A 17304-nucleotide genomic window follows, 5' to 3' on the forward strand; every position below is an offset into this window, starting at 1 on the left:
GTTTTAAAATCAATTGAGGACGAAGATATAAGAAAGTTGCTGCAAAAGACATTCCATGTTGTCTCCCATAATTGATTGTGATAACAGTATGGAGAAATTGCTGGTGGGTTTGCAACAAAGTTAGAGAGATTTTTGCTTGCTGCCAGAAGACCCAGATTCCTCCACTAAAGCCTTCTGCTTCCACAATTTCAATATCCAAGAAGTTCAGTTTTTTTTGCAAAGGTCCATAGCACGCGTTCCCAGTAATCTCGTTTCAAGCAAAACCAAAATATCAGGATCATTCTTCAACACGAGGTGACGACAAGCTTTAAAAAATTTGGTGCCACCGGCACCAAAACAATTCCATAAGATGATCTGCATAATAAAGATAGAAAAAAAGTGACCACAATAATTCAACATTTTGAGAGTTGATGCCCTCCAGAATCTCCCTGCTTATTAGCATCTTTTTCCATTACTAAACTCACTGAGGCTCCCAAACTCTTCTTCAAAATGGTTTTATTATGGCCCTTAGCGCTCAGGCTTGTATCAGAGGATTTCTTCCCAGCTGCACCAAAAATTAAGGGCCGCGTAATATTGCTTCCACCCCCCTTGAGTAACTCTACAGTATGATCAGCTCGGCTCCGCTTTGCCCGGTTGTTCATCTTATTACCCCCTACGATTTCCTCACTTTGCTGCTCCTGAGCATTTGCCAAAGAGGCGAATGGGTTCTGAAGCTGCAAAAGCCTATCCTGATTCAGGTGAAGGGGACGGGATCCTCTCGCATCTCTGCTTCTGTTTGCGTTAGTCCCAGGACATGACTCAGGCAGTAGTGCTCCTTTTCCCTTATCCGTCTTCCTACTTTGTTCACTCGTGTTGTGAAGCTGATTGTCTAGATTAGAAACATCAGCACTATTCTGCTTAATCTCACCTAGCACAAATCTATCCTGTTTCGGTGTATAACGTCTGCAAAGTACCAACATCCATGGCCCATATTCATTCTCCTTCTCATTCACATCATTGTCGTTGGTGGCTTGGTCCCCCCTCACGGGATTAGTCTCACAGGATGGTGTTTGTGGTCGAGGTCCCTGTTTTTACGGTTCTGTCTGTCTGATGCTAAGCAAAGTGCAGACATTCTTGCTAAGCCCGTATCGGCCACAGTTCGTACACGCTATATATAATCCCTCGTACTCAATCATATATGTCACATTGTTAACTTCAAACTCCATAATCAGGGGTTTCTGCAGATCAATCTCAACAAAAACCCACGCAAATCTTCCCCTCATGGCTTTGAGTGTATTCTTGTCAACTTTCCCTGCCTTTCCAATGGAGTTCACAATTGCCATTATAAAGTCCACATCACACATATGAATTGGAAGATTCGAGAGCCTTGCCCAAACCATTATCGATGAAATTGAGGTCGTAGCTGCATGGAAATCTAGTGTCCAAGTGCGGACAGACAAGTAGTGCCCCTAGACGACCCACAATCCATCCCTAATAACTCTCTCTCTGTTGTTTAAGTCCTTGAACTGGGCTATATGGAAGCCATGCCCTATGTCCATGAGCTCAATATCTCCTTTTGGTTTCCAGAGTTCCATGGTCTGTTTCTGAAGTGCTATGTAACCGATATTAAGACTAAGGATTTTTACAATCAGCGCAGACCTCAAGGGTGTAGCCCAAGTATCTAGGAGTTGAGGTGCAACAACGAAAGTTGGTTTGAGCGGATTCGTTAAGGAGATTGAGATCAAACCTTCAGCTACAAGGTCCTTCGGTGTTCGGGTTTCTTCAATAGGAGAGGATCCCATGAGTGAGGCTTTGTATGACAGGTGATCGCCGGTATCCATAGAGGTTGCATTACGCCACCATCGTCGTCCAATGGCTGCGGAGGAGCCGTGTTCATCAAGGTAGTCGGGATGCGGCTAAGGTGATTTACGATGGTGATGTGCGTTTTTATTATTGACAAATTTTCTTTTCTTTCTTTTTGTTTGTTGAGACAAGTTTTGTAATACCCCAATATTTATATGTTTAAATTAGTTAGAAGGAGTTAATGATAAAGTATAATTATATTTGGAATTTTTTTAAAAGATATTATAAACATCGAGACTAATATGGAACTTTGGCTAATATTAATCAAATTGAAGAGCTGTATACGAGGAGACTCCATTTTTGAAGGTTGAAGCTCCTTCTTTTCAAAAAAAAAAAAAAAAAAAAAAAACCAACAACACTACTTCTACCTCATTCTTCATCATTTCTTCACCATTTTTCACATTCTTTATACCGAAACGAAACTCTCGACTCCAGCTACAAGTACATGCACGTTTTATTGTGAGATTTTGAGTTTTTAAGAATCTTTAGAGAGAGAAAATTAGCCATTTTTTCTATTCTCTCTATTTCTCTATCCTATGTTCTTTTTTTTTTTTGCAATTCTAACACCAAAAATGGACTCATGGAGTCAATTTACTAACAGGTACACTAGATTTTGATGCATGCAAGGAGTTTTGAGAGATAATCAGAGCTACATCGGATAAAGTAAGAAATCTACCAAAAATTCACTTTTCCGGTCAAGTTTGAGTGTTTTAAAGGTGGTTATGGACTGGTGGAATCATAAGCAATAAAGATGTACAATTAGTTTCTCAAAACAACCAACTTTAATATTTCCGATAGACGAATCCGAACCACCGGTGATATTTTTCGATGATATACGAAATAAGTGCAGAAAAAAATGTTTTGTTAACTCTAGAATATTTCAGATATTATTTGGAGCAATATTAATTCTTGGACCTTAGTCAAATTCCTTACGGTTTAGTCTCTATAAATAACGAAAGTATATAGTTCGGTGAAATTAAGGAAAAAAATTAAGGGCCTGTTTGGTTCAGTTGTTCGCTAGTGGCTGTTGCATTTGTTATTAGCTGTTTACAGTTGCAGTAAGCTGTTAGCTGTTTGTTATTAGCTGTTTAATTACTAGTGTTTGGTAAAATTATATTGAACTGTTACTGTTCGGATTTAAAATGTCTAATATGGACATGTTTTAAATTAATCAAGGATTAAATTATAAAAAGAAAAATGTGAAAAAAATCCCATAACATTTACAACTAGGAATAATTTTACTCTCAACGTCTAAAATGATGCAATTTTACTCATAACGCTGGCAGTTAAGAGCAATTTCACCTTTAACATTGACAAGTTTAATCGATTTCAGATATTATTAGAAAACATAGACATTTTATTTCTTATTCTACACCAATTGTACATATCAATAGTTCTAAAAAAGCGATTTCATATTTTTTGTGATTTAATAATAAAATTCAAAATTAATATTATAAATTCGACAAAATATTTGAAATTTTTCTATCCAACTCATACAAAAGACAATATACTTTTTATTTTCTTAAAAAAATTTCACGTCTAGTCATATGTTTGTGATATGTTACTAATGATGATAAAATGGTGCACATATGAAGTGTAGATGACAATATTCATGACCAATAAGACAGTTTGATAAATTATTTCTCAAATTGATTCAACTTGTCAACGTTAGGGGTAGAATTGCTTTTGGCTGCCAACGTTAGTGGTATAATTGTACCGTTTTAGATGTTAAGGGTAAAATTGCTCCTACCTATAAATATTAAGGGTATTTTTGCACGTTATCCTATTATAAAATAAAAAATGTGTTACATAAATTAATAAAAATAATCTATATAGAAAATAAAAATTTATTGAACATAACAAAATCTTGTTGTTCCGTAATTAGGTTGTAGAAATATAAATAATGTTAAAGAATAAACATATTTTGTGGAAATAAGAAGGATAATTTTGTCAATAACAAATAACTACAAACAGCTGTTTGTGAAAAGCTCCAAATATGAGCTTTTTGTGAAACGCTACAATTTCCAGAGAAAATGCTAAACGCTGCGGTTAGATAAACCTAACCAAATGCTATATTTCATGCGGTTTAGAGTGAAACACTAAACGCTCTTCTGAAAAGCTGAAACAAACACCCTCTAAGTGGAATTAAATATATTTTTGGATCCCTATTCAAATAAAAAAATCAGAATATACAAGTTTAAAAAATAATGGTCGAAGGGATATTGAACTGAACATATTTAATTAACTATCCTCTTAGGTTTATTTGATTGAGATATATATTATGAATATGAGTTATAAATATAAATGTTTATATGTTATTTGAAGATGAGTAATTTTAGAAGTAAAGTGTTGAAATTATTGACTGTTATGGAATTGATGGATGATTGATGTCCAGCCAGATTGATTAATTGCAGGCTATGAAGTTTCAGTTTGGACTTTGGATATTTTGAATAAAGAAGTGTATTTTATTATAGGATTGACCCTAGTTATTACTAGGAGGATGCCCATTTTACAGATGAGACTCTACTGAATTGTTGCTAGAAAATCTGAAAAACGTGACAAAATAAATTTTTATATTTTTCGAAACTTATATAAATTTTAAAAATAATATTATCTATTTTAGATACTCAACCGGTAGGAGGAGCAGTACCTGAAAACTAGGGTTGTCAGCTAGGAGCAATTTTGGCAGTTAATTATATGTTATGCATTTTTAATTTAGCATTGCATTCATAATAAACTATTTAATGATATTTCAATTAAAGTACTATTTTCACTTATAAAAGTGTGTTATTATTTATAAAAATTTATACATAATTATTTGTGGCAAAATACTTGTTATGGACATGCTTCCTAGTGAGCGGCATTAGAACCTTGTGTGCACAGATACTATCAGGTTATTGGATATTGTATGGTTCTGACGTTATGATTTATGCAATTAGCTCGGTTAAGTTATTCTCAGGCTATAAGTTATATTGGAATTAAGTGAGATTGGGTACAAAATCTGTTGAGTTATTCTCGGTCCTCTAACCGGCTAGGTGCATGGTCGGTTGAGTTATTCTCCCCAGTCATAAGATATAAGGGAGCCTTATGGTTATATTTAAAGGATGGAAAAGTTGGGTATTGAGTTTTAGGGTCCAACACGTATTAAACCACATATCTATTTATCTATAAGACAATTGTGTGAAAAGCATACTGTGTGACTACTTATATTATATATAATTATTATTGTGTGTTGACATCAATGTTAAATTACTCATGCATTGCATATAATTAATTCGCTACGAGAGGTTTCACTCCTTTACTTTTTCAGGTGAGAAGTTTGTTGCAGGCCACGACCTTTCTCCGGGCACCACATCTATCTTGTAATGTATGACTATTTAAGAATTATGTTAAATTTATATTCTAGACCGCAATACCAGTTTGAGGATTATATTGTGTGTTTCTTAAAGGATTTAATATTTAATTATGTTAAGGCTTTTGGGAAGGTTTATCGTATATTATATTAAGGCTTGCTACGGGTTCCGGTAGCTTGAGCTTACTCATTCCCTAGCATCGGTCACAATCCATGGGATGGGTCATGAAAAAGTTGATACTAGAGCCTAGGTTAAAAATTGTATGACCTAGGATGATAGAAAATCTGGACACTGCGAAATTAGGTTTCAAATTCTTCTTTGACAGTCTTCTTATAATTAGAGTGAGCGTACCGTAAGAGTCTGCTATTTTCTGATCCTTCTTTATTCATTCTCAGAATGAGGCAATCCAGATCTCGAAGAAATCAAACAGAACCAATCATTCAACCTGTAATAGAAAATTCCGATGATGAAATGTTTGTTCATCAAGAAAGTGGTATATTAATTAGAAGAGGAATATCGTCAAAAAAATATATATTTTGAGTGTAATATCCCTCTTTCTCCATATACTTCCTTCAAAACATCAATTGTAATATTGAACTTTCAAAATTTCCAAATAATCTCATATTTCTTTTTGCGATTGCATTCAATTATCACTTACTTATCAATGGAAGTTGTTCGTTGTATAAATTGGGAGACACCATCTATCACATGCTTGTCATGTGCTAAAAATATATCAAATACACAAATAATTAGTAACCTTTGATAGTTGAAGTTTCGGTTATTGAATGCAATTCGAAAAAAATGGAGGTATTAAATGCAATTTGATAAGAATATGGAGTTATTTAATACAATATGATAAAAATATGTGGTTATTGAGTGTAACTAGCTAAAAATAAGGGATCATTTGGTTGTTTGAAAGCTTACCTATGACTGTAGAGGTCATGAGTTCAAATCACATGGATGGACTGGATTGAGGGTTTTCCTTTGTCTTCAATGTAATTTTTCTTTCTTTAATGTAAGTGCATTGCGCACAACTTAAAAAAAACTAGATAAAAATAAGGGATCATTTGGTTCTTTTGCAAGTTCGAAGACACTTAGGGCTCGTTTGGTTCCCGGAATAGGCTAGGAATAGAATAGCTATTCCTATCATATTCCTATTCCTACATTTGGTTGGTCTTTTAATCACGGAATAGTTATTCCACGGAATACCTATTCCACAAAAACAAGGAATAGTTATTCTTTAATTTTTGTAAGGAACAGTTATTCCTAACACTCATTTTTGCAATTTACAATCCTACCATCCACTTAAATTCATATTATTCTATTAATATAAAGTGGCGACATTAAAGAAATATTCTTTGTTTTTGTTGTTTTTCGAGTTTTTACTTATATGAACGTGAATAATTATTTTACGGGTTTTTTTTTTGTGTTTTTACTATTCTCCACCTCTTTTCCTTTTTCCTTTTTACAATTTTTTCATTTTTCGTGTTTTTACCATTTTTCGTTTTTAATATTTTTTGTATTTTTTTCCGTCTTTCATGGTTTACATTTTTCTATTTTTATAAAGTTTTCTAAAATAATATATACTAAATATTTGAATAATTTATAGTAATAAATAAAATTTTAAAATAAATAAAAAATTACATTTGAAGGCAATATTGTCTTTTAAATAAAAAAAAGTATATACTCTATTTTATCTTATTCCACCAACCAAACATAGGAATAACTATTCCAAACACTATATATATACCCCTATGTTGCATATTTCGGTCATCCCATTCTTAGAGAAGAAAATTTCTTCATGTCTCTCATTCGATAAATCACTTTTTCTGTTCCATTCGTTTCTTAGTTCGTGTGGATACCGTTAAAGGCAATCTACATTTGGTTACTATTTGGCTGATTACTAACGTTTTAGTGTTGGTTTTGTTTGTGCTCGTGATTGACGATGATATCCTCGTGGACACTTCGTTTGCAACGGTAGATCGTTCATCAACAAAAGTACATATGTTTAAATCCCTCTTTATATGTAATAACGATTAACGGATCTTGGGAAAAAGGGAAATAGATAAAATAGATACAATTTTATATTTCCACTGTGCCTAGGCTTCTGTATTTTCCTTCAATATCCACGTGAACGGGCACTCGACGACGTACCCCTTGATGCTCAGTCGAGACAGCTTTTGCATGGTCCCATTCCATGTAGCAGTATGTCCCTACGGAGCCACACGCACCTACCAAATGCCAAAAAGAGAGGTAAGTATTCCAACTAGTGAATTACTCTTTTAGACTAACTACTATTTTTCTACGTACCTGCCCCCAGGTCAAAGCAGCTAGATGGCACCTGACACCATCAGTGGTAAAGGTCTCCGCCCAGGTCTAGTTAGACCTAAGGTAGCCACCTAGAATAAGAGGAGCAGCAACACAGTTGCTCAATGATGGGAAGAGATCTAACTAACGGTCTTTTCTCACAACTAAGGGATAAGTGTACCCTGTCATATCAAGTAATAAATCTGGTTAAGTCCGGGTATCGAATCCATGGGATTTATACCTACAAATATTTAACTACTCGGTTATATACATTATCTAGGCGGTGAATACTTTAGCTTTGGGTTTGGATGAAAACTATAATTACTCCTAAACTATGGGTGAAACAAATATGTATAGTTCAAACTCTAATGAAGTCATACAGGTAATGATAAGTCACAATACACGACAAACAATATTTCAAAATATATACGATTAATAATTTACTCTTGCAAAGATGATTATCTATAAACCGAACAACTCTGTGAGGTTCTTAGAACGTGATTCCCCCTTAAGGTGACTCTAATTCTTAGGTTCAGAAAATAGGGCCCATAAGTTCTGTGGCTTGTCAATTTCTATGGTTTTCGGATTGTCAACTCCGATAAGGCAACACCTATATGAATCCTAATAGATTTCGGAGCTCGTAAACGACCTACACAATAATCAATTATGAGTATCAAAGCAAGTAATAAACATCAATACGTATAGTGAAACTGAAATTGTAAAGCATATATTATAACTGTGGAGCGCATAAATGCGGAATACAACCAAGTCTAACACATAGGAAGAGTACAAGCTTATTAACAAGTAAAAAGGGAAGAATAACCGGCTCTTAGAACTAGCTAACCGGACTCAAGGTCGTTGCTTAAGACTTAGAGGTGGAAATCTCGAGCTTGGGGAATGAGGATGAGACGAAACTTCGATGGAGTAACGGAAGGATTACACAAGCTCTCAAGGTGATAGAGTTTTATTACACAAAATATAGATGCCTAAATGAGTGCTAAGCACTCCTATTTATACACAAATCAAGCTCGGGGCATAATCGTAAGTACAGAGATCTTTGGGATAGTTCACATTTTCTGTTGATTTTTCAGACCACACTCTGCGTGGAGGTGATTACGCTCCTCATAGAATAAGGTTTCTTTATTTGTTGTAGAGTTCACATACTCAAAGACTGGATACCCACGTGTTGACCTAATCCATGCTCCGCGTGGAGCTGGCCAAGCTCCACGTGGATGAGCTCTTGGAGTTTATCAATAATTTCTCAATGTTCCAAGCTCCACGTGGGAAATGTTACGCTCCGCATGGGCTGATGTTGACTTAGGGCAAGAATAAGGTTGAGTTCTGTAATTCAGTGGGCGTCACGTGAAGACTTGCCAAACTCCGTGTGGAATGTGGCACGCTCCGCATGGGAGTTAGAATGTTGGCCATTTTTCATCATCCTTTGTGTCTCGTGCTTTTATCCCGAACCTGCAAAACATAACTACAAACACCGAGATTACTTGATTCTTTATTTCTCTAAAATATTATTAAAGAGGATGAAAAATTAACAAAAGTACATATTTTATTACTATTATTATATTATGTAATCAAAACACAATTACTTTTGTAATTAAACCTAATTATTAGCTTAAAATAAACCGTAAATCACGCTAAAAATATAGGGACAAAACGTCCCTATTGTTGAAACACCTTTCCGCATGATTTTGATTTGATAAAATTATTTAAGTTAATCCTATGATTAAGACAATTAAATTTAAGTGCTTTGATTTAATTGTACTAATGTGTTTGTTCAATGATGAGTATACTAATAAATGAGAACAGGAATAAAAAGTAAGACAGAACGAAGTCAGCATGAGCCACAGAAGCTGAGTAGAACACAACTCAGCATCATAGAAGAAAAGTCTTCTTCAGAACAAACGCTTGAAGGCGAAGCTGACCGAAGAAGCTGAGTATGATGTTACTCAGTCTCTCATAAAGATAAAGATCGAAGGCAACGTCAATTAAGTCAAACTGAGTGTTTCGTCAGAACATCACCAATGATCCGTTAACTAGAAGACAAAATTCGACAAAGGTCTGCAACAATTCAGAAGCCTCAGAAATATGACCAAGGACCTTTTCAAGACACATGGATCACCTGGCATTTAGCAAGAAGCCAAACCTGGCACAAGAAGACGAAATTGGCAAGCCTGATGCCTGCTAAATTCAGACTACAGGATTGGCCTGCAAAATCTGAATGCTGACCTATCAATGACGAAAGAAGACCGTTTGAATTCAACGGATAAGTCTGAATTCAAATCATTGGAGCTTCACATTTTTCTATAAAAGGACAAGTTCATCACTTGGATCCTTTCCCAAAATACAAAAAAGAAAAGACAGAAAAGTAAATCTACACAAGAGTGAAAATCCAAAAGAGAAGCTGTCTAATTAGAAAAAGCATATTCTTACACCCAAATCCAACCTCTGTGTAAAAGCTGTTAAGCCCAAAATATACCTAAAATATCATTAATAATTACCTCAATATTGCTACGAATTTATGCTATTTATACCTGTTTAGAATACTTTTACTCTCGAATATGTTTCTTTCATGCAAGGTACCTAAATATTTGGTAAAATCCAAATAAGAGTGAAAAAGGATCAAAAACAGAAGAAAAACCCTACAAAAGGAGTCGAAGACGACGAAGATTAATAACACCAAATCGAGGACGAGAACAAAAGCCGAAGAAGTGAAAAACGTTCTGTGCCACGACACGCGTTCTTCACCTTCTCCTTCCCTTCGTTCGAAGACAAAATAAATGCTCCCCCATTCTCGGCCGAGAATTTACATTCTCGGTAAGATCAGAAATTCTGTATAAGCCATTTGCACACTTTCGTTTTCGATAAAACGCGTTCGTTCGGGTGAATAGAAACGTCCCTTCTCTGAGGATACGATCCTTCACAACGGACACGACACTTCAACCACGAATCTTCAACATCTATAAATAAAGAGTTGATGGAGAGTTGAAAGGAGATATATGTAGAAGAAAGAGATTAGTATAGAATTTATGCAGAAATTCCGAGTCAAGTGATTCAAAATTTAGATTTCATTTATGTTCAAAGCAATATGATGTACACATATTGTTTACTCAATAATAACAAACATAGTAGCGTTTAGACATTGTTCAAATTTAGTTTACATTTTGGTAGTAGATAGACCAGTCTCTATTCCGAAGATTCAATGAGAAGATTGAGTAGAGAATCCGCCCTGAGTCTGACAAACTCTAACGAAACCCAAGTAAAGGATTGACAACTCGTTCACTTGCACGTCGTCGAATGTTTTCATGCTCCTTGTTCTCTGTAAACTTGTATCAATTTATATTTCATCTAATAAAGTTCGTTCTATTCGATAGATTTTTATACAACACTTTGGTAAAGGATTCGAAGTGGATTGCTGGTGTTTTCATTAAAACGTAGTTTAATTCAAAATTTTTACAAGGAAACTTTGTTGAACAACTTAGACAAATTTCTATCTCGAAAGAGTTTTAATTTGGTTAAGGTAGCGATCTAACCCGACTGTAGGAGGGTTGACTACAGTTCAAAGCCTAAAAATTAGAGGTTCCGTCATTTATTTCATCGTTATAATTTATACAAAGTTTAAAGTTGTTTTCTTTGCTTAATGCAAACGAATATATTTGTTTACTTTTCTAAAAAGTACTATACGTTCCTATCTTGCAAATTCACTCCTAAATCAGAAGTATTTTCTAACATTTTCATACTCTAATATAATTCTCATTCTAGCAATTTCAAACCAAATCCGATTTAACGATTTTCCTTATTATAAATCTCAAAAGTATATTTAACCAGTTCAAAATAAGTTTTTGTTAAAAAACATTCCCTGTGGGATCAATATCTTTTATTACTACAAGCGTATACCGTGCACTTGCGGAAATCGCTCAACAAGTTTTTGGCGCCGTTGCCGGGGAACGCCAAAATTTTTGACAAAAATTTAGATTTTTCGTATTTTATTTTGAATCTAGGTTTATTTGTACTTATTCAAACTTTTATATTTTATTTATTTCAAATTACTAACATATTTATTTTTCAAATTCTCTTTTGAAGGTAGTTTCGGTTCGTGCGAAATTTCAAGTTCATGTGCAGTTCTCGAAGTTCGGGCACATCACCAGAGCCTATTGACCCAGAAATTGAAAGGACTCTTAAAAAGAACAAGAGAGACAACAAAAACAAAAACAAAAAAAAGACCCGAATAAAAACCAGAGTTACCGAGCCAGAAATTATAGCTACACTCATGGATTACGCTAGGCCAGGAGTGGCCGGTGTAACAAATAGTATAGTTAGACCCCAAATTAATGCACACCATTTTGAAATTAAGCCAGCATTGCTTAATATGTTGCAAAATAGCGTAACATTTTACGGGTTACCTAACGAAAATCCTAACACCCATTTGACGAATTTCTTAGAAATTTGTGACACTTTAAAATTAATGACGTGACTGCAGAAGCAATCAAACTTCGCCTTTTTCCTTTTACTTTGAAGGATCGAGCCAAAGAGTGGTTAACTTCTATGCCAGCCGCATCATTTGAGACTTGGGAGCAATTAGCCCAAGCATTTTTATCAAAAAAATTTCCTTTAGCAAAAACCGCAAGAGTCATTAAAGAGTTAACCTTTTTTCTCAAAATGATAATGAAACTCTTTATGAGGCTTGAGAACGTTTTAAAGAACTTCAACGTTAATGCCCACACCACCAATTGCCCGCTAAACTTTTAATGCAAACATTTTATAATGGACTAAATCCTACAACTAGAGGTTCATTGGATGCTATGTCTGGAGGGTTATTCATGAAGAAAACATCTGCCCAAGCAAGAGAACTTTTGGAGGAAATGACGATCAACAGCAGTATGTGTCCCGCGGAACATGGACACATACCAATAGCAAAACCATCATCCTCAAGTACGTCATCAGTTAAAGGTATAGTGAATCTTGATCCAGTTGCGATGTTGCAAGCCCAGTTTTCTACCTTATCGCACAAAATTGATAGGTTTATGGCACCATGTGATCCAAATGGTAAGCCAATCCAAACGGATGTGGATTATGAAGGTATGAGCGAAATTGAACAGGTAAATTTTGTCCAAGGGCAAAACCAACCTAATAACCCTTACTCCAATACATATAATCCTGGGTGGAGAAATCATCCTAACTTTAACTGGAGAGATAATAATAACAATGCTAATGCTAATCAAAATCGTACCCCTAATTATCAAAATCAATCAAGAGATACGATTAGCACTTTATCTTCTAAAATCGACAAATTTATTGATGCTATGAGCGGAAAAATAAGTAATCACGACGATGGTTTTAAACGGATCGAGAATAAATTCGACCAGCTTATTAAAAACCAATCATCTAGCATCCATAATTTGGAGGTTCAAATTGGACAACTCGCTAAATCAACTCCATCCCACAAAGAGGGAAGTCTTCCAAGCCATACGGAAGAAAATTCGAAAGAGCATGTTAAGGCTATCACTCTTCGCTCAAGGAAAAATTACTTAGGCCCGGAAATGCCCGGAAATTCGACTTTACCAGGAACTGATTTACCAAAGTCCAAAGAAGATACTTTAAACCAAAAAGATGCACAAATTGATTCAAGTACAAAACCTTTTGTACCCAAACCACATTTTCCACACAAAGTCCGCAATAAGGACTATGACAAACAACTTTTAACATTTTTAGACAAACTTAAAATTTTGCATATTAATTTGACGTTTATGGATGCGATTACGCAAATTCCCAATTATGGTAAATTCCTCAAAGATTTAATTTCAAAGAAAATCAGTTGGGAATGAATTTCATCCATTTCACTAACTGAAGATTGCAGTTCAATTGTGTCAAGTAATTTGCCCACCAAACTCAAAGATCCCGGATGTTTTACCATTCCGTGTAAACTGGGAGATATTGAATTCTCAAGTTGTCTTTGTGATTTAGGAGCAAGCATAAACTTGATGCCATTATCTATTTTTAATAAGTTAGGCTTAGAAGAAGATATCAAACGTACCAATATGGTTTTGCAATTAGCGGATCAAACCACTAAAAGACCATATGGTATAATTGAGGATGTTTTAGTTAAAGTTGACAAATTTATTTTTCCTACCGATTTCGTTATATTAGATTTTGTATATGACGTTAATTGTCCGCTAATCTTTGGCAGACCGTTTATGAACACGGGACGTGCTCTAGTTGATGTGTCGGAAGGGAAAGTAGTTTTATGAATAAGAGACGATAAAATTGAATTTGATATGAACCAAGCAATGAAATATCCTATGGAGGATTTCGCTTGTATGAAACTTGATTTAATTAAAGAATATGTAAATGACATTGTTCAAAAAGAAGAAATAATAGAACCTATAATGAGTGAGGAACTAGAAGATAAGGACCCAGAGCGTTTGATTTGGGAAGATGGACCAGTTCCGCCTTCAATTATAGTTCCACCTAAATTAGAACTTAAAGAATTACCAAGTTATTTGAGGTACGCTTTCTTAGGCGAAGGCGATTCTCTACCTATAATTATCTCTAGCAAATTAACACAAGTTCAAGAAGAAAAATTGAAAGAAGTTGTTAGAAATAGGATAGGAAGTATGGGTTGGCAAATTTCAGAATTAAAAGGTATAAATCTGAGCATTGTAATGCACAGAATTCACTTAGAAGAAGACAAACCACCTAAAGCGGATAGGCAAATACGCCTAAATACGAATATGATAGAAGTAGTAAAAAATGAGATTACTAAACTTCTAGACAATGGAATCATTTATCCTATTTCGGTTAGTGAATGGGTCAGTCGAATCCATTGTGTACCTAAAAAGGGAGGCATAACAATTATAAGGAATGACGAAGGTGAATTAATACCTACACGAACCACCACTGGTTGGAGGGTTTGTATAGACTATAGGAACCTTTATAAAGCAACTAGGAAAGATCATTTTCCTCTACCTTTCATTGATCAAATGATCGAAAGGATAGCTGGTCATCCTTTCTATTTTTTTCTAGATGGTTACTCCGGATTCTTTCAAATATATATTTACCCGGATGACCAAGATAAAACAACCTTCACGTGTCCTTACGGAACATTTGCATATAGGAGAATGCCCTTTGGTCTATGTAATGCACCTGCAACATTTCAACGTTGTATGACTGCAATTTTTAATGATTTCATTGAAGATATCATGGAAGTTTTTATGGATGATTTTTCAGTTTATGGAGATTCTTTCGATTCGTGCTTAAAGAACTTGGATAAAGTTTTGTCTAGGTGTGAAGAAACAAATTTGGTATTAAACTGGGAAAAATGTCATTTCATGGTTGACGAAGGAATTGTTTTAGGTTACAAAATATCTGAAAAAGGATTAGAAATGGATAGAGCAAAAACTTCAGTAATAGAAAAATTACCCCCTCCAACTACTGTTAAGGGAGTAAGGTCATTTTTAGGACATGCCGGTTTTTACAGAAGATTTATTAAAAATTTCTCTGTAATTTCCAAACCACTTACTAATTTACTCATGAAAGATTCAACCTTTGATTTTAATGAAGATTGCGTTAAAGCTTTCGAAACATTGAAAATAGCTCTAGTCAGTGCACCTGTTATTGCTAAACCTGATTGGGATTTACCCTTTGAAATTATGTGTGATGCAAGTGACTTAGCTGTCGAATGTGTTTTAGGTCAAAGAAAGGATAAGAAACTTCATGTCATTTATTATGCAAGTCACACACTGTCCGGTGCACAATTAAACTACACCACAACAGAGAAAGAAATGTTAGCTGTAGTCTTTGCATGCGATAAGTTTAGGTCATACTTGTTAGGTTCGAAAGTTATTATTTATACTGATCATGCAGCTTTAAGATATTTATTTGCTAAGAAAGATGCAAAACCACGTCTCATTAGATGAGTTTTATTGTTACAAGAATTTGATATAGAAATTAAAGACAAAAAGGGAGTAGAAAACCTTGTCGCCGATCATCTATCAAGACTCGAAGATGAAAATGGTCCTATAGTGAAACTATCGGTATACGAGATGATTTCCCCGATGAATATCTCTATCAAAGTGAAAGTGTTATGTCACCATGGTACACGGATTTCACAAACTATCTTGCAGCCAATATTGTTCCGGAAGGATTAACTTTCCAACAAAAGAAGAAATTCTTTTTTGACGTTAAAAAGTATTTTTGGGAAGATCCTTTTCTATTTAAAACTTGTGGTGACGGGATAATTAGGAGATGCGTTGGTGAAAATGAATATGAATCCATAATGTCGGAATGCCATTCTAGCTCTTATGAAGGACATAATGGAGTTAGTAAGACAGTAGCTAGAATATTTGAATGTGGTTTCTTTTGGCCTATGATGTTTAGAGACGTCCGTTAATTTATTACTCGCTGTGATAAGTGCCAAAGAGCAGGAAATTTAGGAAGGAAATATGAGATGCCCCTCACAACCATGTTAGAAGTTAAAGTCTTCGACATGTGGGGGATAGATTTCATGGGACATTTTCCCCCTTCTTTTGGTAAAACTTACATATTAGTCGACGTAGATTATGTTTCAAAGTGGATTGAAGCAATTGCAACCCTGACAAATGATTCTAAAGTAGTTGTTAATTTTCTTGACGATATATTTTGTAGATTCGGTTGTCCTAGAGTCATCGTTAGTGATGGCGGTACCCATTTTATAAACCGAAGTTTTGATATGCTTATGAAAAAATATGGAGTACGCCACCGCGTGTCAATGCCATACCATCCTCAGTCAAATGGTCAGGCGAACATATCTAATAGAGAACTCAAATGGATTCTAGAGAAAACAGTTTCATCTTCAAGAAAGATTGGTCTTGTAAACTCAATAATGCATTATGGGCATACCGTACTGCATTTAAAACACCAATAGGAATGACTCCATACCGCTTAGTGTATGGGCAGGTGATAGGGGTCAAAAACCCCTATCTTTGGGTACGGTTTTAGGACGGTTTTTAGGTTTATTTGGCTAATAAGCGAGCAATTCTCGCATTTAAATGCTTTTGTGTGAGTTAGTTAGAAATTGGAAACATTCTATTTACTTTTCGTCGTTTAGGCTCGTTTTGTGATCAATTTAGGCAAATACGGCCGAAATAGCATGCATATTAGAATTCCGTTATCTTTTGAAGCTAATTGGTCCGTCAAAAGTCGCACCAAACGAAGCGTTTGCTCAAAATAAGCGATTGACGGATCAATTTGGCTTTTGGACTAATGTTTTCTGGAGTTTTTATGCGTGTGCAGGTGTAAGTTCGGACGAAAAAGGGTATGGAAGTCATCCGGCACGGATCGAGCGCGCTTCGGGCGAAAACGCTCGGCAAGCAGGGCCCCCCGGGCCATTTCTGCTCGCCGAGCAGGCTATGCCTGCTCGCCGAGCAGCCTTGCCTGCTCGGCGAGCAGCCCTGCGGGAATTGGTCAAAAAGACCAATTCTGCCCCCACGAAGCCACGTTCGGCCCCACGTCTTCCTACACCAACAAGGACACGAAAATAGGTCAAAACGAGAACCGAGACGTGTCTATAAATAGGAATTTTCAATTGTAAATTAGGGATCTTTTACTTTTGTAATTAGCTTAGCTTCCACCTTGAGAAATCCTCTCCACCTCCTCCATAACCTTCAAACCTCCATTGAAGATACCTCCGAAGCTCCGTTCACCGAGGATTACTCAAGCTCCATCCTTAAATCCTATAAATACGCCTGCATTGGTAGAAAGGTTCCCTGAAAGGGATTTTTCTTCTTTTATATTCTGTCTAGCCTCTGATACA

General features: G+C 35.4%; 1 non-coding gene across 1 annotated transcript; it reads right to left on the reverse strand.

The window, feature by feature from the left end:
- Positions 1–12140: 12140 nt before the first annotated feature.
- LOC136228265 (small nucleolar RNA R71) lies at positions 12141–12246 on the reverse strand. Its single transcript, XR_010688593.1, has one exon. It is a non-coding gene; the product is annotated as a small nucleolar RNA R71 (small nucleolar RNA).
- Positions 12247–17304: the final 5058 nt, after the last annotated feature.

The sequence above is a fragment of the Euphorbia lathyris genome, chromosome 4 (assembly GCF_963576675.1).
Source record: "Euphorbia lathyris chromosome 4, ddEupLath1.1, whole genome shotgun sequence".
Lineage (NCBI taxonomy): Eukaryota > Viridiplantae > Streptophyta > Magnoliopsida > Malpighiales > Euphorbiaceae > Euphorbia > Euphorbia lathyris.